Genomic DNA, 24,995 nt, shown 5'->3' with positions numbered 1-24,995 from the left:
TTCCTGCTTTACAATTTATCCCTCCTACTCCTCCAGTCTTCTATCAGACTTTATTTCTTTGGACTCCTATCGCCAAGCGTTGAATCAGCCTGTGCATTTGAATCAGCTTAAAGTCAAATTTTTACTTTCTTGCTAGCATCACCCAAAATGCTCAGCACTTATGAAATCACTGACTAGTTATAATCGAATTGTGACCTAACATGGGTAAAGATGTTCAGAAGATATATTTCTCTGGAACCTAAAAAATACCTGAAACGAAACTATTAACCTTTTGTATTCATGAAGCTTATAGTTTATTATGGGTGCATTTTTTTAAAATTATTATTCCAATTAAAAATAATTAAAATCAGCAAAAATACTGTGGTCAAGAATAAAATGTTAACGATCAATTTTTTTGTCTTGAAAGACTTTCAGCATATTAAGATTGGGATACAATTTTGATTGTGAACTACAGTTAAAATAAACTACAATTAAATTACAAAAAAACAAAAAAAACAAAAAAAAACTCAGCCATTACTCTACGGGGGAAATTGAAACTGTGATAACTACCTATATTAGATTTTTATTTTCAAATATGGTCTAAATACTGTGGTATTGATCAATTGTTGTTCAGTTCATTTTTTTAATAAATAAATAGAAATTAAAAATTATAAGAAAAAGAAGCACATTTTTTTTTTTTTTTTTAAATGAAAGCATCTTTTATGAATGTTATTATTTTTTAAAAAATTTTCAACCCTAACTCTTGGAAGATATTGAAACTTATATCTACTCATTTTTTTTTTTTTTTTTTTATCATGAATATAGGGATATGGAACTACTACTACTACTACTTTTCTTTATTAAAAATAATCGTAGTCATTTTTATAGCAGGTGATAAATTATGTTATCAAGTTTAAATAAATTAACTTTTTTTTATCAATTTGTTAAAATATCTCATTGGATGCAAATATGAATTCCAATATGCAATAATTAACATGCAGTGTAAATATATATATATAACACAGACAGAATGCAATAATTATAAATTCTCTTGAATATTCATGGTTGATTATCATTTAACTGCATAGATCATGCAGATATCAAAATGTGATATCACTGCATAGAACATATGGATAACAAATGTGATATCATTTTTATAAGAAAATTATGTCTAAATTTTTTAGGAGAGTGAATAGTCTGCATTATTTTGATTATTCAAACAACTGTTTTCATCTTAAGTGTTATTTGAAAAACATTTTCATTGAGTCCAACAAACATTTTCAACTTTGACATGATACATCTGAGAATGTCGAAGGTTACATCGGCTGAAATGTTATGCAAATAACAATGAACATAACAGCAGTCCGAATAATCCGAATACAACAAAATCAGTTTTTTGAAAAATCTTTTCAAGAATATTTTTCAGTTTCTATGGTATCAAAGTTAAATGATTTACTTAAATTCATACGTTTGTTTATATTTATCAAAATGAAAAAAATAAAAAAAATAAAACTTTCCTACCAGATATCCAGATCGGTTATCAAAGATATTTTGGCCATATATTTTATCTTTTTACATATTTAAAAGTTTAAAGAATTTCAAGTCTATTCTTCTGCAATTTTTGACTACTGATTAAAAGAATCAACTTGAAAATAAAAATAAAATAGAATTAAGATATTTATTAGCTTTCTCACACTTGGATCAAACTGTAATATCTGCTTTATCCTCGGTCAGTGAGGGAGAAATTCTAGACTGGAGCAATTTTAATTTTTTCACAATCCAGAGTGCCTCTTTTGGGAAGCTGGATTTTCCCCCGCATTAAAAACCAATCCTGTGTCTAACCGCCTTCGCAGAGAGGCAAGTAAAATCTAGAGACTCCTTCAATTAATTTGTTTGGAATTATAAACGAATTTACACATCTCAAATTTGTTAATAATAACACTTAGGCTTCATTTTGAAATTGCGTAGTTATTTTACCTTAAAGCTATTATGCCGTGACGAAAGCATGAAGTGCTTATCTGTCCATGTTAAGTCACATATTTTCAACAATGTAAAAAAAAAAAAAAAAAAGAAAAGAATTTGAAACAATGTATATCTATCTAAAGAGACTTGTAAAAACCTTGCATTGAACTTGTTTGACAAACAAATTTTCGTATTTGAACAACCACCATCATATATATATATGTGTGTGTGTGTGTGTAATGGAGGAGATAAAACAAATCAACTTTTTATTTTTGGATTTATGGTGATAAAATTCATCTTTTTCTTAATCATTTAACAGAAAATAATAAAACCTGGGATCCTCAACCTGATCTTGACATTTTCAAATTTCATTTTGTTTGAATGCATGTAAATATGCGCAATGTTTTATTTTCTTTGTCATTTTATCAACTAATTCAGTTGATCGGTAAATTCTTATTTTTAATCTTACTGCAATGCCACATGCAGTTAAAATTTTACATAAATAACATTTGTTCATATATATATATATATATATATATATATATATATATATATATATATTGCAACCAACTAAAAAGGAAAAATGTGTACATAAAAACATTTAAACATAACTTGAAAATGCTCCAATTTTGACACTTGTGCACTTTAAATTGCCACTGATAATTATTTTTTTAAAGTCTTGGAAAAGGGGAGGCAATCCAGAATTTTAATGATTTTCCAATTAAACATTTTACATTTAATTAACGAATTAACAACAAAAAACATTACTTATCAGAACATTTATTGAAGTAAATTAATTTTTAATTTCCAAATAAAAATAAGAATAACAAAACAAAAAACAAAACAAAGAAAACACGTATATATATTTTTTTAATCATTAAATATATGTAAAATGAATATTTAATCACTATACTTGCAGGCCGCCCAGCATTGTCTGGTCGTAAAAGTACCTTTAAATATATTTTATTTTATGCAGATTTTGTATTTATTATTATAGAGAAAATTCTATATTGTATCTAATATGTACCTAGTAATGATTTTACAAGTTGAAAAAAGAATGACTTTGGTACCATCAGCTGGAATCGAAACCAAAAAATTAGGTGCTCCAGTCTTAGTCATTATTTGGCACTTCAGCCTTCGTTGTTACCGTCTAAGATGGATAAAAAAAAAAAAAAGCTAAAAATTAAATGCTTTAAGTTAAAAATGCATATGTAAATATGCTCAGAATTTAATCAATTTACTTCTGCCAAGGTCAACTGCTTTTTTTTTTTTTTTACACTTTGAACCCCTAAGCAGCTATTTCAGAGGCTAAAAAAACAAATTGAAAATGTTCTCGAGGTCCAAATACCTTATCAAGTTTCAAGTCTGCAGACCAAATATTTAGAGAGGAATTTGGTAGAGACGTTTCACACACACGGTCACATTTACATTATATATATATATATAAACATGTCCATGTGCCAAATTCTATGCAATTATGCATGATATAGAAACTATGCATAAAAAATTATGCATAATAATTAAATGAAACCAAAACCATAAAAATGCATAATTAACTAATAAATGCTCGTTTTGTAAAGGAATATGCAAATTAGTTAACCATCACAAAGTTGCTCGCATACCCATGACTTAGTATACCAAGTAGTTTGTTTTAATAATTTTTAAATAGGAAATGTACGCTCCCCCTACATCAAAGTGGCACTGTGCCTTGTTTGGAATGAAAATGGAACATATATATATAAAAAAAAAAATGTCAGAGCAAGAAAAAGAACTTTATAGATATATATTTAGATAGATTACCAAAATAGAGACCCTTTCCCCTTGTAGAAAGCTGCACTATAGCATTACAAACAGTCGAGACATAAATAAAAAAATTACCAGTACTTGATGCAGATTTTCCAGATATTATCAATCGATTTTATTCAATATTGTAAATTCCTATAATATTTATAATTAAAGTCATTCTCCCAAACAAGTTATAGTAATAGGAGGTAGGTGGATAACTTGCTAATTATTAATTAATATTTACTTTGGCATATTTTGCTTTTATTTTGAAATAAAATATCACTTAGTCTTGAAACACTTACAGATTTCTTTAAATGTATGAATGCTTTTTTTTGAAAATCATTTTCTTTGAAAAATTAAAATTATTTAAACATAAACTCTAACAGTCGGTTTAGTATATATTTTCCAATGTACAAATTCTTTTTATTGGTTAACGATAAGTTTAAATTAATTTAACTCAATGTTTCGGTAATTCCATTGTGTTAGTTTTTTTAATTTAATGTACTTGTTTTGATTTACCTACAAACTTTTGCTGAAAATGAATAAAATTCTTGATTGTCGCCCCCAACTCTTCTTCCAAAATTGGAAACAAATAATTATCAGTGGCAATCTTAAGTGCAGGAGTACCAATATTTCTTATAAAATAGAAAAAAAAATTTTTTAATTACACATTAAAAAATGTGAATAACTAAATTAGCAAAGACTTACAAATTTAAAATTCGACAGGTGACTCAGATTTCAATAAATTCTTGTTGAAATGAGAATGCAGATAAGATAAATCTGTGGTATATTATCTAAATAATATGCTAAGAAAATTTTATCTCCGTACATACGTTATCACCTTTTACCCCTTTTTAAAAAGACAGGATCACCAGTTTGCTGAAGATGCGATGCAAGCCATTTTTAAAATTTCATCTGATATTGTTGTGATGAACTGCAAACACAAACGAAACTACATTTTCTTGGCCTTTTAGCTAGAATCAAAATGTATCTTATGTCCAATGGCGAACATTTATAGAACAGAAATATGTCAAACTCTTACATAGCCACATATATTTTGAAGCTATGTTAGATAAGTATGTTTCAATTTGAAAAAAATAGTGGTATGATGATATTGTGTAATATCTAATCCTAAACAGACATCCATAGAATGGAACTATTTTTAAGCATGACAGCAATATACAGACAGATGCAACAGTGGAATTTCCATGGATCTTGGTAATGTTCTATATTTCTGTATTACTTTTGAATATTATTTTAGTCAATGTTTTATATATCTGGAAATATTTTAATGGAGATTTGAGAGAAGTCCTATTTTAAGCATGCCAACAATATACAAGAGAGGAATGGTACAATTGTGAAATTGACACAGATCTAGTTAATTATTAAAAGTCAGTTAATAAAAGATAATCTTATATTCAGATTTGAAAAAAAAAAAAAAAAAAAAAAAGGAAGAGCATTCTCGAACTCTATGTGAAATGGAACTACAATGTTGGAACTGGTTCCTCTTGAAACCTGTTGAAGAACAAATAGTTTAAATTTGTAAGACAACTCAAATGTAGATATGAAATAAGCTGTGGCTTGCAATTCTAAAAATGGTTCCTTTTTCTTTTGGAGAGAGAGTTTATAGTTTATTATTGGTGCATTTAAAAATGAAAAAAAAATTTTTTTATTCAAATCAAAAATAATTAAATTACCAAAAATACCATGGACAAGACTAAAAGATGAAAGAAAAAAATGTTAAAAATCAATTTTTGTCTTGAAAAAAAAAAAAAAACTTTCAGCATTGGGATACAAATTTGATCTTTTTGATTGTGAACTACAATTTAAAAAATAAATGTTTTATTTTTAGACTATTTTTGTTAGTCTGGTAACTAAACAATATCTATGTTTACTGTCAGAACATTGATGACGAAATATTTTTATGTTTATCATTCTGTAAATATAAGAATGTGAAGCTACTATTTACACTTCTATTATTTTAAAGTTGATACTTCTCAATCAAATATTCTTCAAAAAATATTTTTAAAAATTCTACTTGTATTATAACTATCTTGTGTTGCTCATTTTTTTTTTTAATAGAAATGAAAGATAAATTAGAAGCATTTTTAAAATGAAATTTTATTATGCATTTTATTTTTTTAATTTTGTTCAGCCATAACTCTGGATGGGGGGGGGTATTGAAACTGTCATGGGTGCCCATGCTATTGATTTATTTTTTGCAGATATTATTCGATCTGACTGTGGTATTGATTAGTTTTTCAAAAAATTAAATAATTAGAAGTGAAAGATAAGAAAACGGAAACATTTTTTTAAATGAAAGCTTCTTTTATGCATTTTTTAAAGTTATTTTTATTTATTTATTTTTTTTTTTTACAGTCATAACTCTAAGGAAATATTGAAACTCTCATATCTACCCATGTCATTTTTTTGTAGATATTGGTCGATATAACTGATTACAGTATTGGTCAAGTGTTGTTCAGGTTAAAAAAAATAAATAAATAGAAATAGAAGCATTTTTAAAAATGAAAGCTTCTTGTATGTATTTCATTATTTTTATTATTTCAGCCATAACTCTAGGGGATACTGAAACTGTCATGGCTGCCTATGCTATTTATTTATTATTTTTGTAGATATTGGTCAATTCAAGTGTTTAATTATTGTTGCACAGCATATTTTTTGTTGTTACTGTTGTTTTGTTCAATTTTTGTTAAACAATTTTAGAAGGGTCATTTTGTTTTCGCTTTTGACATGATTCCACCCTGTGTTTGAAATTCTTTCATCCATGTCTAACTGTGACAGTATAGTTACATCTATGTTGCAGTGATGAAAAACTGTCCATCTGTAGATACTGTAGAATCTGATAATAGTTGTATTTGGGGTCAGGGGAGTTTAAGTTTTGCAGATGAGCAAAGGTTATAAGATCGATAATAACTGATGTTCAATCACTTTTTTCAGGGATAATTAAGTAAATATTGTATTCCAAAGTCAAAAGCTTTAGTTATTTAATAAAAATGATAAAAATATAAGGGTTACATTCAAGATTATCTACCCCTTTTTACTTCCAGTTTCTACTCTTCAAACAATATGATGGTGATAAGATAGATATGGTCCCTTTTGATTAATGATTACCAAATAAAATTGAAATTTAAAATTTTTTTTATCTCCCTTAGTTTATTACCTTAAGAGATCATTACCAAATGAAAGAATTGTTTGAAAAAGAATTTTTTCATTATTTTTTTTTTATCTCCCTCCGTTCTTACTCAACCTAGCAGAGTCCAAGAAGGCATTGATCATACGAATTATGGATATGCCCTTTACAATGAATCAGACAATGGATTTGTTGCAGTCCAGCTGAGGCATGATCTGTTCAGTTCTAACAAATTCACTCTCTTAAGCTGTACTATCTTTTTTTTGAGAAGGGAAATTTATTGTAATCATCTGAGGTGACCCTACCAGTAATTAACAGGACAGCTCAGGCATTTTTTTTTTTTAAAGTCAGAGTGGTTTGTAAAAACATAATCTTAGCAAAATTAAATAAATATTGGATTTCAAAGTTTAACGTATTTAAAAGACAAACTTTATTGGTAAAAACGAATTTGTTCAATTGAACCTCCATAGTTCTTTTACGAATGTCTTATGTTGACTTCTACAAACATCCAAATATTAATGCTTGCTTCTTACCTTTGTAGAAACAAAACTCAACATTGAATTAGAAAATTTTCAAAACGTTTACATTCATTAAAAACGAAATCAATTTTGTAAAAAAAAAAAAGAAAAAAAAAGAAAAAAAAATGTTTAAAATTAAAAAAAAACAAAATCCCCAAAAAACTGCAGATTAGTGTTGATGCATAAATGTTTTGATCAAATAATTCCCTGGAAATTGTGCAAACAAATTTTTATGACTTATTCACGAATCAATTTCCTTTGCTCATCATTCCTGCAGCAAGATATATATATATTATATATTGAAAAAAAAAATTCAAAACTCCCCCCACCCCACAAAAAAAATGAACAAATTGTAGATATAAAAATAAAAAAATTGGAAAAAAAAAAAGTTCTTTACCAGCAAGTAATAGCAAACAGTTTTGTCATTTTTTTTCTTTTTAAATTTTCCTCAAAGTATGGTCAAAATTTGTGAATATTTTTTCAACAGGCACACATGGAGAATTTCATCCATAAACACTGCAGACTTGTAATTTTGATATCTAAAACAGTTGTGCATATTTTTTGCCAAATATATTGAGAAAAAGAAAAAAAGAAAAAAAAAAAAAAAGGAAGGGGAAGGATGAAAATCCTAACCCGTAATGAGTTTTACTCACTTTGGATTATTTAATGTTGTTAAATTTGTTGTTTTTGGTGCTGAGTTTTTTTTACAGTTGGTCAATTTTATTTTACAATTTGTTCTTTTTCTTTCTTTTTTTTTTTTATTGGAGTTTTTCTGTTAGTTTTAATTATTTCCAGGAATTTACCCCCAAAAAACTATTTTTCAGCATTATCATAAAACCAAATTGTGGAGTACAAGCAATTTTGATACAGAAAAAAATAAAAATAAAAAGAGGTGATCACTCATATTAACTTATCCAAACCATTGCCTGTTGTCTACAACCTGACGCATCATAGAAAATAGACAGTGCTAGTTAAGTTTCCAACCTCAACTAATTACATTTCATGATTTGCTTCATTTTTGCATAAATTTTTAATAAAAAATATTGCTTTTAAATATAAAAAATAATATTTGTAACCTTTTTTCTCCCCAAATAAAGGTTTATATACATTTTTTTTTCCAATATTTATTCAATATTTCTGTGAAAATGTGTCTAAAACATTTGAGAAAAAAAAAAAAAGAAAATGGGAAAAATCCATAAAAGTAAATGAACCAATTTGCCCCCACCCCCTCCTCCAATAAAAAGAAAGAAAAAAAATATCAGTTTAAATATAAATAAAAATATTCCTAAATACAATACTGAAATGAAACAAAACATTTGAGAACATAATTGGGCGGGCATCACCAGCTTACTAACACTGTTTATTTTTCTATGACATGTTATGACGTAGACTACAAGCAATGCCTCAAGTAAGTTAATATGCATGATCATCAAAAATGATTCTTAGCTGTGAATGATTAACAATGCTTCTAAGACAGCTTTTCTCTGCTCTGCAAATGAGCTGACCAATTTCTCTTCCTTAATTTTAGCACTACATAGATCCATTTCAGCATGCCAGTAAATGGAGGAAACTGATTCAGAAATTATTTGCTCAGAACTCAATTTTCATTATAACACAAGATGCTGCTGCTTTGGCTTGTTATGAATCTGCTTCGATATGATAACTACATTTATATTGTAATCTATGACTTACGAAGCTACTTCGATCTACACTTCATATTGCAATCAGCATGGCACAGGAGCAAAGAAAACACTTAATTGGTTTTGAAAGAATGTGGTTAGAGAACCTGAAACTTAAACTCTAAAATACTGAGACATACAGATCAAGCCAAAGTAGCACTCACCCGTGACTGCTTCAAATAAAGTTAATTTTATTTCCATTTTACAAGCAAACGATTTTGTCAAAAAATTCTAATTATCTTATATAAGAAATTCAGGTCTATAGAACACAGAACAATGCAAAGGTGTGACAGATAAACTGCCGCAGCTTAAAATATAACAGTGAAACCAGCTATACAATTTCACTTTTATTGATCCAATATATATATATATATATATATATATATAACAATACATATATACATATACATGTTAGAGTTTGTGTTCCTTGAATAGAAGCGCTGGTTGAGTTTGAATAAAATAAAATATGTATTATATATGTTTGAAGCCAAGACAATGCATTATTACAAAATAAACAGACATTTATTTTGTTTGAAATTTATAAATATACTAGACGACCCATTGGGTCAGTATGTTATATTAGCTATGAAATTAATGTATGAGCGTGACACTTGTGACGTAAAGAAAATGTTTTTTTTTGACATAACAGAAACATTTCTATGAAAGTATATCAAAACGAAAAAAGGATATACATAGATTCCTATGAGTCGTTCTGTTTATAATTGTTTATTTAAAAAAAAAAAAAAAAACAACTTACAGCCATTGAATTATACGTGGTTTGCCATACTTATAGGTAAATGTGCACTGAACAGATACCGTAATACTTAAATTCTAATTTTGATATATCCTAATTTAAACGTGAAAAAAAACAAAAACAATTGGGATGCTAAAAACATACACAGTAAAACAATACATTTTATTGTCGCGTTGATTATTTATTTGTAACGCAAATTAAAAATTATTTTCAAGGTTATTTATTTATGTTGGTAGCGTAGAAGAAAATGTATGAATGTTTTTAAGAAAGGTGTATTAAAAAATGGAGAATAAATTAAAAAAAGAGGAATGCGGTGGGTTAATCACCGTTGTAAAATTCTCTTATGGTTGTCAACGGGTTAAAGTAGATTTATTTGTAAGAAAATTGCGTTAAAATAACTTAAATGTAATACAGAAATGAACGATGTAACAAAAAAAAAAGCAGAAAGTATTAAAACTTGTTTATTTGGATAATTTAAACGCAAAAAAAAAAAAAAAATTGGAACACTGAAAACGTACACAGTAAAACATTACGTTTTATTGTCGCATTATTTAGTATAATATATATCGTATATATGAATCAGGTCGATTTGCATTTGCTTCCCATATCTTGAAGTTTTTTATTCAATATTCTTTTCTAAGGACGTCCGTTTGTTCAAACGAAACCAGTCCAGTGATTTGTGTTTATTTGTTTATGCTGTTATGGTTTATGTACGCATGCGCAACCGCAAGTTGTAAACCTGATGTTGGATCACAACACCTGTTACAAGGTCATTTGAGTTTTCTAATTATATAGATTTTGAAGACATGCTTCATCATCAGTATGTCTTTTTTTTTTCTTTTTTTTGCCATGCTGTTGTTGGTGCATAGAATCAGTAGAAGTCCGTTTGTTGTTTTTACAGTAATCTTTTCAAATGTCGGAAACGTTGAAAAGATTACCGTAAAAACAACAAACAGACTTCTACTGATTCTATGCACCAACAACAGCATGGCAAAAAAAAAAAAGAAAAAAAAAAAGACATACTGATGATGAAGTATATCTTCGAAATATATTTATAAATTTTAAACAAAATAAATATCTGTTTATTTCGTAATAATGTGTTGTTTTGGCTTCAAACGTATCTAATACGTAGTTATTATATACATATACATGTTTTTTATACAATATTTTACATGTAGAAAGTTCTTACTTTCTCCAAACCTGCTCCATCTACAATAAAACCCACTATGTGCATTGAAAAGTCAAACACACCTGATGAAGGGAGTTCATCCCAAAATATAGCATCATAAACGCCTGATGCAAGTAAAAACATGTCTTAAGTTGTGTCAATTTGAATATATCAATCACACCTTTGCATTGTTTGCCTTCTATAAATTTTAATTTCTTATATACATGTTAAACAATGCTTTAAGCCATCTACTCTAACCTATTAATTATATTATGCTTTCAAAAGAAATTTTTTTAAATTTTGACAGGTTTATTCATTCTCAAGAAACACAAAATAAATGAAAATAACATTCTTTTATTGCTTAGTTGAATTTTCCTATTAGTGAATTATTCTAATATGAACACTTTAAGTAACAAAAATTTATATATTTCTGAATTTTTTGGGGAAAAAGATTGATAATTTGTATTATTCAGACTATTAGTCTCATCTAAAGTTCAATTTGCACAACTTTTCAGCCAATGTAACCTCCAACCCTCAGGTGTATTTTGTCAAACTCAAGAATCTTTCTAACTTGAGAATTTGCATAGAATGTCAAACATAGGCCTTTATTTAATCCATGGAGGTAGGATGCTCTCATTCCACCAGTCATAACCAGATAGAAGTCTTAAGTAATCTGCAGTTGTATTCTGAGTATTGCCCGCACTGAAGATTGAACCTTTAACTTCCAAAAGAGTGTCATTTAGAACTGAATTTTACTTAATACTTTATTATGCCAGAGATCCTTGTGAATTAATTAGGATTTCTACCCGGTCATAACTGCCGAAATGAGCAGGGGCTACTCTACCCACATGGATTAAATAAAGAGCACTGTTTAAAATTCCTTACAAATTTCCAAGTTCATAAGTAAGATTCCTGGGTTCAACAAAATACACCTGAAGAAGGTTGGATTAACAGATTACATCATCTGAAACGTTGTCAGAATAACTCAAGATACAAATAAGACAAACATTATTATATCTACTATATTGATAAAATAAAGCCCCCCCCCTATTAGTAATACAAGGATCCTACTAGCTATATAGAAATTAAGATTTTAAAAGTTTAATTACTAAATATTCTGCAAATGTTGGTAAATAATGAGTTTATATTTTTTTTTTATTTCTGTCCTCTAAATAAGACATTATTGTGGAAGCAGAAAGGGGTACTTACCAGAAAGCACATTTAAAAAAAAAAACAAAAAAAAACATTGCTACCCCCTCTCACATTTTCTGCTTTAGCATTTTTTTTTTTTAATCTAAGAATGATTCAAAACGGGTTTAGCAGAAAAGATTTTATGCTTAACTGCTTTTATATAAAAAAGAAACATAAAATTACTTGCTTAATAAAATGTGTAAAAATCTTGCATTTAAGTAAACACTTTCTAACATAGAAAGATTAACTATTTTTAGAGCAGCCTTTCCTGCTTCGACAGAATACAAAACTGACTTCAAAATCTACTGAGCCATGCCTTTTTGCTCTCCTTACTATTTTTTTCTCACAGAAGAGACGTTATAAATCTTTCTATTCTATCATTATTTTCATGGCAGGTTCTCGATTGAGTTTCAATCACTCCTACCCCTCGTAAAACATTCACACAAAAAAAAAAATAAATAAACTTGTCTAGCTACAACCACTGTCAATAGTTTCTCTTTCTATCTACAACTGAATGAAACTTTCATAAGCAAGCAAGGTTTCTTTCCCAGAAATGCTGGTCAGTGTAACATGGTTCTGCAGGACTGTTTCCTAGCTGCTTACAACATGGTCGTTTTCAAGTCTAATATAAACAAATTGTTGAGCAGCTCTTAAATAATCAAATTCTACTCAATTACCATGATCATTAATAATCATCACAATGTTATCCTACTGTCCACATGTTGCTAAGTAGAGACAACCATCTAATTCTAAGTTTTCTCCGATAATGATCAAGAACCATATTATGTCTGTTCTACTTGCAGATTGGTACCTATCCACGGCTTGCAACGCTATTTGGACTGCATTTTATATTCCCAAATGATCACGCATCCAAGTAGATTATTAACAACATAAAAGCAGTCTAGAATGAGACGAACAAGACATAAGATAGTATGCTTTCTTCTATTTGCCCAATCAAGATCTACAAACAGGTTTGTTATTGTTTGAGCAGCAAACCAAAAAAGTACTGGACTCAAAGTCAACAGTAAACAGTGTTCGATCAAATTTAGTTCTTCATATTAATGACTACCTCTTTTGGTTCGCCAAGTTTGTGTACTTTCCTTTGTTTATTAATTTATCGATTAAATCATTAGGTGAACGTACAGAATAATTAACGAAGACTTTCCCTATATTAAGAACGGCTTTCTAAATAATCTTCTGCAGTTTACAGACTATGCTGAGATAACGTTATTATTCAGAAAACCATCCTTAACATAAAGAGGGTACTTTGTTAACTATTCTGTACTTTCACCTACCAATTTAATGAATAAATTAATTTGGGAAACTGAAACTCTCACTGGAAATTATATTCCCGATAAAGTTTAATAATAGGAACTAAATCTGATCGAACACCCTTTGCTGCTGACGGAGTTAGGTACTCTTCTGGTTTGCTCTATTGTAATGTAACAGTTTTACTTACCATTCTCCTAACATCATATACAAGCATAGCATTACTTGCTTTGAATCCTTTTCCGTTGTGACACTATAACCATATGTTATTTCATCAATCTAGAATGCAAAGGAAAAAAAATATTAGGAATAGTCAGTGAAAACACCTCAAACAAATACAGAAAAGAATATTTAAAATTGAGGCAGTAAATATGGAACAGCTTACAGACAATATCAAGAGTGAAAGAAAAAAATGGCATTAGAAAAGAATAGTATCCTCTGAAGAAGATTTCACAATGTAAGTAGTGGCAGAGTATATATGTGCATAAGAGTGGAAATAGCTCCAATTTTTTATATGGATGATTATATTAGAAACTGTAGACCCATGAATAGCATAATCCACGTTGACACACTGATTCTCGTGAGATCACCGAAGTCAAGCAATGTTAAGCTTAGTTCGTACTAAAATGGATGATTATTTGGGAATTCCAGGTGCTGTATGTGCTCTTTGCTTATCTTAGCATTGCTTTCAGTTGTCTAGCACTTCTCCTTGCCACTGAACTCAAGCAATGCTGATTCAGAAGGTGTGATTGAAGATTGTACAACCCTTGCTGCGCTATTGCAGGGGGTATCTATTGTCTCTTGATACTGAGTGGAGACATTCAAACCCATAAAAATTATTGAAAGTGAATGAAAGGAACATACTTTTCCAAAATCTTGCATCAAGATCTTACATATGCAACTTTCGTTTACAGAGGTATACTGGTCAATGAAATTAAAAATTTTGATGGCTACCCGGCATTGTCCAAAACCCTGAAAAAAAAAAAAATAAATAAATAAATAAATAGAAAATAAATAATCTTTCTCCTTTTCTGTCTAACTCTTTCTTTATCCTCTGCCTAACAGATTCCTCTCTTGTTTTTATGTGTTCATAAAAAAAAATAATAATAATAATGTAATTCCTTTACTGGAATTATCCTTTTTAAACATAATACTGTAATCTTAGAGTTATTGCTCTGGGACAACACCAAGTAGAACAAAACACAATGACATTCTTGATTCTGGCTTAATTCCGTTATCCCCAACCCGCTTTCACGATAATATGAAGAGAAATTATTTTGATAATGAAAATAGTCTAAAGAGATTAAAATGTAATTTGAGAAATTGACCAAATGAAATTGCAGAATTGGAAGGTTCACACTTTTATTAGAACAAAGGAACTTATTCTGGTTATTGTCAGCTAACGTACTTCCTAATTTTCTGCAGCGCACTACCAGAAGCGATGACAAGATAAATCAGTTCCTTCACTTTTATTGTAATTCAGCATTTCTATTGTGAAGGGATTTATCGAAATAAAATACATACATAAGAAAAGGACATTACTGAAAAAAATATGCAATAAAAATTAACAAAAAATACAGATAAAAATAACAATCTTTAATTGTACTTTTACTTACAAAATTAAAAAAACTTGATTTTATTTGAAATTTTATAAGAAATATGTTTATGAAATTATAAAATAAAATTATTGAAATCCAAATAACAAATACGTATCCAATACATAATAAAAGCGGAAGAATCGATTTGTCTTATCACTGGTCCGGTAGCACTTCGAGAGGGGGAAAAAAATATAGCTAACTATAATCCTTATTCTTAAAGAACTCAGTAACACATTAGAACTGCAACTTGATGAGAATACAATAAATTCATTTTTTTTTTTTATTATAAAATAATCCAATTTAAAAAATTCTGCAATAATAATACCAAATTTAGTAAGTTTTTTTTAAATATAAAAATAAATCACATATTTAAGTACTGAGATGATGTCGTGTGGACGCTGCATTTTTTCAACAAAAAAAAGACAATAAAAAAAAACTATACGTTCTATAAGTCGCACATTAATTATCTAAAACTGAAATATTTGATGTTTCTACATAATAAAAACGAAAACCCATTAAATTTCAACTGAAAAAAGTTATTAATAATTATCAATGAAAACCTGTTTTCGATAAAGTTTGTAGGAGATAAAATTTTGTCTGACATTTTGAATTACACTTATCATGTGATCTAAAAAACAGAACTCATCTCCCCTGTCAATTTATCTCTTTTTAGTAATACAGTGATTTCGCTTCCTTTCTCTTTTTTTTTTTTTTGTTCATTAATAATTATTTTTCTATCTTATAGTTTTTCGTAATTTTTGGATATATTCCAATTTGAGACCTGGTAATGACGTAGATATAATTTGTTTCACTTGAAATTCAAAATTTTTTTTTTTACGTTTGTAGTGCCAAATATTTCTTCAAATTTGAAGATTCAAAAGGAAAATTTAGCTTTAAATTTGAGCAAAAGAAATCTCACTGAAAGAAAAATAAATAAATAAAAAAGGAAACAGTTTGTTTTTGTTTTTTAAAATAATGTTTAATGCCTTTTTTAATAATAATAATAATAATAATTTAATAATCCAATAGTTTATTATTGAAATTGAAATTTCAAAATTTATATACCTTTGAAGATTCGGGAAATTATTTAAGAATAATTTAAAAGAATTTAAAAATTCACTAAAAACCTGTGTAAACTTATTTTAAAAAATGAAAATAAAATAATCCCATTTTTAGTGATCTTGAAATCACATCAAATTTTAAAATGCTTCAGGTGACCATGATGAGAACCATTTAATTTTATATTTTAGAAAGTTAATATCAATTTAGCGTCCAAAAACAATACAAAATTAAATTCACTAAATAATCTAAAAGAAGTTTGATTAATAATCTTTGCAATAATACATTCATTTTTTTTTCTTTTTTCCTCTTTTGATTAAATTAGTTGGGGTTTACTCAGAAGTACACTTATGGCGGCAGTTAAAAGTAAAGAAAATACAGAAAACTCTGTATAGGTACTCGTTATAGAACGAAGCAAAAATCATAATTTGATAAAGTATTAGGTACTCTTTGGGCGTTGAGTTCCATGGCGACCAGCAGAAAAATTTGATAGGTAAATATTTACTTTAACTACAACAGAACACCAACCAATAAAATTTGTTTTTTATAAGTTTTCGGGGTCACTATAACGAATCTGATATTCAAACCCGTTGCAAATTTACCGTTTGCATGGTATTAACCCCTGTGCCAACTCACCGCCATTGTTTATGCTATTCTTACATGATGCGTTCGCGCGTGGACGCGCTTAGTAAGGTGACTTGTCACATTGTGGAAGAATTTTTTAGCAGACATTTAAAATAACAAAGTTTTCAAAAACAAAATGTGTTTCATTTTTCTGTGTTACGTAGTTTTTGATGCTTTTTTAATTGATTTTAAAAAAAATTAAGTTTTCACGAGCGGTTTACAAAAACATTTTTATTTTTCGTTTTATTTTTTGTGGAGGGATGTTTTTTCAATTATAAAACTTGTACAACATTTAACAGGTGCTTCTGTAGCAGTGTCAGAAATAGCGAATAATTCCACCCCATCTTTCCAAGCTTATAACTCCTCGAAAAATGCAATTCAAGCCCTTTTTTTTTTTTTCAATTAAAGGAGCAAGGACCAAGATTTCATTTTTAAAAAAAAAAAAAGTGTTTTTTTTTAAAAAGGTTTTAAACTTCGGACTTTACAGGTAAATTTCTAAAAAACAGTATATTTTTTTTGTTTTAAATTTGAATATATTATGTATTGACCTTTTCTCTTCAATTTGTGAGTAAATAATTATGTACTTATCGGGGTCTAAATTAATTATTATTAGACATTTACAAAATGGGAGGCGTGAATTATTCGACCCCGTCTTTCCAAGCTTATAACTCCTCGAAAAATGTAATTCAAGCCCTATTTTTTTTTCAATTAAAGGAGCAAGGACCAAGGTTCCATTAAAAAAAAAAAAAAGAAAAAACAAATAACGTGGTTTAAAAAAAAGGTTTTAAACTTCAAACTTTACAGGTAAAATTCTAAAAGAACACTATGTTTTTTTTTTTTTAAAATTTGAATATATTATGTTTTGACCTTTTCTCTTCAATTTGTGAGTAAATTAATTATTTACTTTCGGGTGACTAAATTAATTATTTACTTTTTAATAGACACTTAAAAATTGGGATGGGGGGGGGGGTCGTGAATTTAAAAAAAAAAAAAAAACGTTTGTCTAAAATATTATATTCGATTTATTGGAAAGAACATAAAATTTCACATTGACCCTGAAAATATCGTAAAAATAGAATCAATAGAAAAATTTTGATAGATTTTTAAAGTTTAAAAATTGAAAAATATTGAGTTCGGAAAATTCATTACTGTTTAAAAAAATATATATATATATTTCTATTACTTTTAAACAACTGTAATAGTTTATTTTGGAAGTATAATCCATAAAGAAAATAAATAACCCACTTTTAACAGAAATTCCGAGATTTTTATATTGTATTCGCAGTTTCGTGTTAGGGGTGTCAAAAATTCCTACAAAAATTCTGATACTGCTAGTGCTTCTGCAGTATAATTTACTGTTGCTGTGCGCACGACACCACCCATCCCCTCCTGCCCCTCCACAATGTAAACAGAATTTTTGTGAAAAATTAAACAGTCCTTTTGCCCGGTGTATGTCGGCGTGTTAGTTACGGGAAAATGGTAAAATAAACTGCAGAAGCACCTGTTAAATGTTGTACAAGTTGTATGATTGAAAAACCACTTTCAAAAAAAAAAAAAAAAGAAAAAAAAAACGAAAAATAAAAATGCTCGCTCATGAAAACTTAATTTTTTTAGATCAATTAAAAAAAATGAACCACATTTTGTTTTTGAAAACTTTCTTGTTATTTTAAATGTCTGCTAAAAAATTCTTCCGCAATGTGACACAACTCACCTTACTATGCCCGCCCGTCCATGCGCGAACGCTAACGCATCATGTAAGAATAGCATAAACAATGGCGGTGAGTTGGCACAAAATAGTGCGAGGGTTCAGAGGGTGCAAACGGTGAATACCAGATCCGTGTGTCAGCGACCTCAAAAACCTAAAAATAAAAACACATTTTATTGGTCGGTGTTTTGTTGTAGTTAAAGTAAACATTTACCCATTAAATTTTTCTGCTGGTCGCCATGGAACTCAACGCCCAAGGAGTACCAAGTATTATTATTATTATTATTCAAGAAAATCAAATTTTTTGATTAAGCGAGTCGTAGTGTTTTCGTTAAAGCCAATTAAATAAATAAGGGAAACAACTCAAACCGCAATGTCGATGTCTACATTACAATCAGGCATAGACGCTTATAGAGGCGGATAAATCTAAGGGAGATAACTCCTATTGACTAATAAATTGCAAGTAAGGGAAGCATTTTTTTTTTTTTTTACTAATTGGACAACAACGTCTTGGTTAATTAACAAGTTTATTTAATTTTTGTTGTTAATTAATTAACATAGTTTCATTGTAGCAGGTTGTTTACTTTTGTTTTGTGTAATACGTTAATTAATAAGTTTATTTTGTTACTTAACATGGCTATATTTTTAAGTTTGTTGATTAACTTCGCTAACTTGTTTCCTTTTCGTAAATTGCTTCAGCAATTTCCGGAACTCGGCTACAAGTCATCGTGTAATCTTTTTTTTTTCATTTTAACATTCTTTTATTGTTCTACTGATTATTTCAGCGTCCCAAATTATATCTTGTAAAATATGCTTATTTTTACTATGTTTATGCTGATTATCTCCCTTAGATTTGATGATCGTTGACATGCGCCGGTTGGGGAAACCCTTCGTATCATACAATTGCTAATTTTGGACCCTGCCAGAGTGCCTCCTTGGGAGAGCTGGTTTTTCCTCACCACGTTAAAAAACGGCCTTGTGCCTAATTTGCTCAGTGGGGAAGCAAATAAATAAAAAAGACTTCAATAGTTTAGTAGCAAAATCGCTAAAAATCGTAAATTTAGATTTTTTTTTTTTAAATTTAAACAAAGCCTACTTGATTAATTTACGTAATTTTTTGGAATAACGAGTACGTACATCAGAAAGATTTTTTTCTGTACATTCTCCATTTATAATTGCCGGAATACGCACCAATTAGTTTTATATAATTTTTTTTTTTTTTTTTTCTTTTTGGGTTTGTATTACTGTACACATAGATTCTAAAAAGTTGTTAAAAAAAAACAAATATATAACAAATAAAAATCAAAGGCAAGATAAGTTACTTTTCTACCTAACTGGATATCTTTTCAGTGTTTTTATTTAATGTAACAGGTTTATTCAGCTCGAAGAAAATACTGTGCTTACCGATGCAATGCATTGGAAAATTCAAAATGGCGCCGACTCTCTCTTTAACACGGTAAGTTTGGGAAAAGGTGCTATAAATATAAAACTAGACAAAATACTGTTAGAAACTCGCTCAATATGTGTTACCGTGACAAGTGACAAAGGTTGACATATATTCGGTGGGTTTTTAATAGTATTTTGTCTAGTTTATTATTTATAACACCTTTTCCCAAACTTACCGTGTTAAAGACAGTCGGGCGCCATTTTGAATTTTCCAATACATCGGTAAACACTGTATGTTTTTGGAACTGAATAAACATGTTACATTGAATAAAAACACGAAAAATATATCCAGTTTAGAAGAAAAGTAACTTATCTTACATTTGATAACATTTATTTGTTATATATTTGTTTTTTGACAACTTTTTCGAATCTGTGTACAGTAATACAAACCCCAAATTTCTTCTTGATCTAGTAACACGGAAAAATATTTATGAATAAAAAAAATTATATAAAAATGTATCAATATATAATTGTTAAAACATTTATTGAAAAGTCTGCCTAAGAAAATATGGTGCTAGTGCACTTACTGATCCGCGTTATTTTTTAAATCGTATTTCCAAGTTTAATTAAAGTTTTATGCTTTTTTTATTCAATTGCAAGGTTAAAGTACAGAATAGGTACAAAACACCCTACCCTCCCCATGTTAAGAATGGCTTTTTTGAATAATAACGCTATTATTTCAGCACGGATCAATAAGTGCATGAGTACCGAAAATATAATTTTAAAACATTTTTTGAATTAAAGCAACATTGGATTATTTTCCCGAAACAATTTTTGAATTTAAGTAAAATTGTATTTATTTTTTCTCCCGAACAATTTAATAATTTAAATGAAACATTTTTCGAATTAAAGCAACAACACTGCATTTTTTTTTCGAAACATTTTTTTAAATTAAAGTAAAATTGTCACTGTAACAAAATATAGTTATATTTATTTTTTATGGCACCTGTTGAAGGGTCAAACACTATATTAGTTTTAATTTTTAAATAATCAATTTTAATGGAGAGACTGTCGACAGTTTAGTGAAACGCCCCCACCCCAAAATGGCGCCGTCCGTGTTATGCAGGCGTGCCAAATCTTTTTTTCTGGTAACAACACTGAGTTATACACTTTATTCTTAATGAAAATATTATTCGTACATTCTATTTTTTAAGGAAATTAAACGCAAACAACAAATCCATAGCTAAATAATAAATTTCGACTCTCAAAAGATACAGAAATGACAAAATTAAGTCATTAAAATTATGGAAACTACAACAATGAAAAATATAACCAAGTTAATGGCTGGAGATACTCGGCTGTCATGGCTACTGCTGAATGTGGTCTCGTGTAAGATTATATCCGGTACTTATACAGTTTAATGACGACATGAAAAATTTTTTTTTTGTACGTACCTGTTATAGACTGAAGTTCTTCGAAAAAAAATTTCACTTCATTTGATCAAGTAGTTTTTTTTTTACAGCGAAAAACAATTATTTATCACGACGACGTCAACGTGTCCATTTGGGAAATGTACCTAGCAGAATACCTCTATTTTAGGCCAGATTTCGCAATCTAGCCTTTTTTTTTTCGCCAGAATGAGATGCGCACATCACATCTGCAATTTTTTTCCGTTTTTTTTTTATTTTTAAAGCAGAATACTATTGAATATGCCAAGAAATTGAAGAATGCAAAGAACTGAAGAATTTTTTACGCGATTATTTTCGAAACATGCGCAGTAGTGTTTACCGATGTATTGGAAAATTCAAAATGGTGCCCGACACTCTCTTTAACATGGTAAGTTTGGGAAAAGGTGTTATAAATAATAAACTACACAAAATACTATTTAAAAAACACCGAATATATGTCAACTTATGTCACGGTAATATATATTGAGCGAATTTCTAACAGTACTTTGTCTAGTTTATTATTTATAACGTCTTTCCTGAAGTTACTGTGTTAAAGAGAGACTCTGGCGCCATTTTGAATTTTCCAATACATCGGTAAACACTGTATGCTTTTCGAGCTGAATAAACATGTTACATTGAATAAAAACACTAAAAACATATCCATATACAGTAATACAAACCCTAAGTTTTTTTTTTTTTAATTCGAAAATTTCGGTTGCATATTTCTAATTTTTCTAATATTTTATTTTTTATTTTCTTCTGTTACAAATTAAAAAAAAAAAAAAAAAACACTCCAAAAATGGCATCTGTCTTCAAAAAAAAAAAAAAAAAAAAAATTCTCATTCTGGTGGAAAAAAAAAGGGCTAGATTGGCCTAAAATGGAGGTATTCTGCTACGTAGGGCAGTTACCGGCCCTTGGGGAAAGCTACCTGCCCTTGGGGAATTCCTGGGCGCTGCAATAACATTTCCAAAATGGCCACCTTGACGTAGCCGTGATAAATAATTGTTTTTCGCTGTAAAAAAAAAACTACTTGATCAAATGAAGTGAAATTTTTTTTTCGAAGAACTTCAGTCTATAACAGGTACGTACAAAAAATTTTTTTTTCAATATTTCCATTTTTTAATGTCGTCATTAAACTGTATAAGTACCTTATATCCTGCCAAAATTCGCTTAAAAAGATTTTTTGAAAAATAAAATTTAAAAAAAAAAAAAAAAAGCTCAGTTTGCACTGAGTAAAACCAGAATTAAAAACTTTTTTTCATCTTGATTTTTTTAAATGATGAAAATCAAATTGATAAAACCCTCCTCCCAATTTGCTGTTTTTAAATGTTTTACGGTTAAAAAAAAAAAAAAAATTTTAAATAAAAAAAAATAAAAAGTATTTTTATTTTGTCTCTGAAACATTTTACAAAGAATTTTTTTCTGTGTATTTTATTATTATTTAGTGGTATTTTTTACGACCTAACCCAGCGTAGTATAAACACCCCCAACTTTCCCATGTTAAGAACGGCTTTCGTAATAAACACTCCCATCCTCGAAAGCCGCTCTAAACGTAGTGAGGTTGGGAGACTTTGTGGTTTTCAGATTAGGTCCACCTCCACAATTTTCTTTTAAATGACACCTTTTATAGGTTTTCGACTATGCTGAATACGAAAATCGCATTGAAATTTTGCAGAAATCAGTAGTTATCGAGATATGAAAGGTTGCATTATGCATTGTATTCTTTGACGGACATCTTTTATACGCGCGTGCGCGCGCCATAAACAGATCTACTCATCTATGACTGACACTGCACGCGCTAAAAAAGATGGCCGCCGGGTTTGTTTTACTGTACACAGATTCGAAAATGTTGTAAAAAAACAAATATATAACAAATAAATGTTATCAAAGGCAAGATAAGTTACTTTTCTACCCAACTGGATAAGTTTTTAGTGTTTTTATTTAATGTAACATGTTTATTCAGTTCGACAAACATAGTGTTTACCGAGCGCCGAACTCGGTACGTTTGGGAAAAGGAGTTAAAAATAAAAAAATATTAGAAACTAGCGCAGTATGTTATCGTGACATCTGACATATATTCGGTAGGTTTTTAACAGTATGTGGTATAGTTTTTTTTTTATTTTTAACTCATTTTCCCAAACTTAGCGTGTTTAGCAGAGAGTTCGGTGCCATTTTGAATTTTCCAACGCATAAACACTGGATGTTTTTCGAGCTGAATAAGCATTTTACATTAAATAAAAACACAAAAAAAATTATCCAGTTAGGTTGAAAATTAACTTATCTTGCCTTTGATAACATTTATTTGTTATATTTGTTTTTTGACAACTTTACAAATCTATGTGTACAGTAATATAAACCCCGATTTTCGTATTCAGAATAGTCGAAAACCTATAAAAGTTTTCATTTAAAAAAAAAAAAAAAAAATGTGGAGGTGGACCTAATCTAAAAAATTTGGTGATCTAAAATTCGAGCCTCGTTTTTCAAGTTCGGAAAAAGTTAGGTCACGTGATACTCCGTCGACGGTGCCTCGGGCGGGAGAAATGAACATAATGAACAGCATGGTGGAATTTTCACCTTAAAATTTAATTAACAAATACATCGTACAAATTGAATTTAACTTGAAAATACTATTTAAAAAATAAAAAATAGCAGACACTTAAGCAAAGCACCCTAAAAACATCCAGGTAGGGAAGAAGAATAACTTACGTTGCCTTTGGCAGCATTTATTTGTTATATAGTTTACCATTTTTTTGAATTTGTTGTCTAAGTGCTCCAAAATTCTCAGAACTATTTTCTTTTTTTTTGGGGGGAGGGGTAAAAGATAGCGCAATAATGTTCTTTCCATTGAGTCTTAGAATCGCCAAAAGTCAGAATTTTTTTTTTTTTTTTTAAGGGGGGGGGGGGTAATGCCAAGGGAAAATATCTATGCGTGAAGGGGTGGGGTGCTAAAAGCCGGCTCGGATCAGACAGGTGGCTTAGATGACACCGTTGAGACGGAGTACCACGTGACCTAAATTTTCTGAATCTGAAACCGAGGCTCGAATTTCAGACTTCTCTTGCACCAAATTTTTAATAATTAAGCACAGAAAAATTTTTGATAAGTATTTACAAAAAAAAAAAAAAAAAAAAAGAAAGAAAGAAAAGTTTAATGTATTGTTTTAGACACACGAATAGTAATAATAAATTTAAAAACAAAAAAAAAAACAAAAAACTCAACTTCTAAAAAGAAAAGAAAAAAAAAAGACGCAATTAAATCCCATCCCAAACACAATTTGTTCGCTGTTTTGGAAATGTTTAAAAAAAAAAAAAAAAAAAAAAAAGGAAGTGTGTAAAACAATTTCACTTATTAATACACCCCGCTTTAATATGGTTTGTTTTTTATCTTAAACTATGAAAAAAATGAACGAAAAAAAGGGTAATAATTGGTCACTAATATTTGACCCTCCTCCAATGCAGGCTACAATCAAGCTGTAACACGTGTAGTGCTATTATTGATGGACATGCTATGGTCACCATAGTGTGATATGTGGACAGCACAGCATTGACACAGACCAAGATGGACAATGGCAATTCTAAACAGCTTGAGAAAGTTTTGCTATTTCCTGTTGGATCCTTTTTTTTTTCAACAAATCCCTTTGGAAAAACTCACCTATTCCAGTGCTGTTGAAGAATTCCTGGAACCGTCTGATCTTACATCAGCCCCTCACAGACTCCTGTA

The 24,995-nt window shown here is 29.0% G+C and overlaps 1 long non-coding RNA gene across 9 annotated transcripts in view; it reads right to left on the bottom strand.

Moving 5' to 3' along the window:
- Positions 1-22,704, bottom strand: part of LOC145291247 (uncharacterized) — a 65,957-nt gene extending 43,253 nt beyond the window's left edge. Inside the window, exons 1-3 of one of the 9 annotated variants that reach the window (XR_013869364.1) lie at positions 21,283-22,704; positions 14,321-14,428; positions 13,647-13,735 (exon numbers count right to left, since the gene is read on the bottom strand). This is a non-coding gene — a long non-coding RNA (uncharacterized LOC145291247). The other 8 variants (XR_013869360.1, XR_013869361.1, XR_013869359.1 and 5 more) reach the window with 8 other exon arrangements.
- Positions 22,705-24,995: the final 2,291 nt, after the last annotated feature.

Source organism: Euprymna scolopes, chromosome 12, assembly GCF_053919585.1.
Source record: "Euprymna scolopes isolate OS-2025 chromosome 12, ASM5391958v1, whole genome shotgun sequence".
NCBI classification, from domain to species: Eukaryota; Metazoa; Mollusca; class Cephalopoda; order Sepiida; family Sepiolidae; genus Euprymna; species Euprymna scolopes.
The sequence above is the reverse complement of the archived record's forward strand: the minus strand, read 5'-3'. Positions and strand labels throughout refer to the sequence as shown.